The 549-nt window shown below is 45.2% G+C and overlaps 1 protein-coding gene across 4 annotated transcripts in view; it reads right to left on the bottom strand.

Annotated features, from left to right (window-relative positions):
• PLA2G2C (phospholipase A2, group IIC) overlaps nucleotides 1-549 on the bottom strand; it is a 23,801-nt gene that overhangs the window by 10,814 nt on the left and 12,438 nt on the right. The gene's annotated exons all lie outside the window — the stretch shown is intronic.

Below are 549 nucleotides of genomic sequence, written 5' to 3'. Positions count from 1 at the left end.
CCCCCCCCCCGCAGAAACGCCCTCAGCCTGATGTTCAACATTAACGGGAAAAGTTCAAGGCCAGAAATGCCAATCCCTACAAATGTCATAGAGCATTTACAATCTCACAGAAGAAGCAAAAGACTTAAGAAGCAGAAAAGATAACCTCATCCATTTTTTTTAATGGCAAATACACATGGACCCAGCATTTTTTACTTCTAAAAAATGCTTACAAAAGTCGAGGGAAATATATATGTGTGTGTTTGCTGCAGCATTATCTGTGATATCAAAAAACTGGAAACTGCCCTGCCTAGCATGGCTCACTTAGGTGGAGTGTCATCATGTACACCACAAGGTGGCAGGTTTGATTTCCGGTCAGAGTACACATACCCAGGTTGCGGTTCAATCCCTGGTCAGGGCAGGTATGGGAGGCAAGTGATGGATGTTTCTCTCTCACATCAATGTTTCTCTCTCTCTTATCAATAACTAGTGGCCCGGTGCACGAAATTCGTGCATGTGTGTGTGTGTGTGTGTGTGTGTGTGTGTGTGTCCCTCAACCCAGCCTGCACC

The sequence above is a fragment of the Myotis brandtii genome, unplaced genomic scaffold (genome assembly GCF_000412655.1).
Source record: "Myotis brandtii unplaced genomic scaffold, ASM41265v1 scaffold2414, whole genome shotgun sequence".
NCBI lineage: Eukaryota > Metazoa > Chordata > Mammalia > Chiroptera > Vespertilionidae > Myotis > Myotis brandtii.
This window is presented reverse-complemented; position numbering and strand designations above follow the sequence as displayed.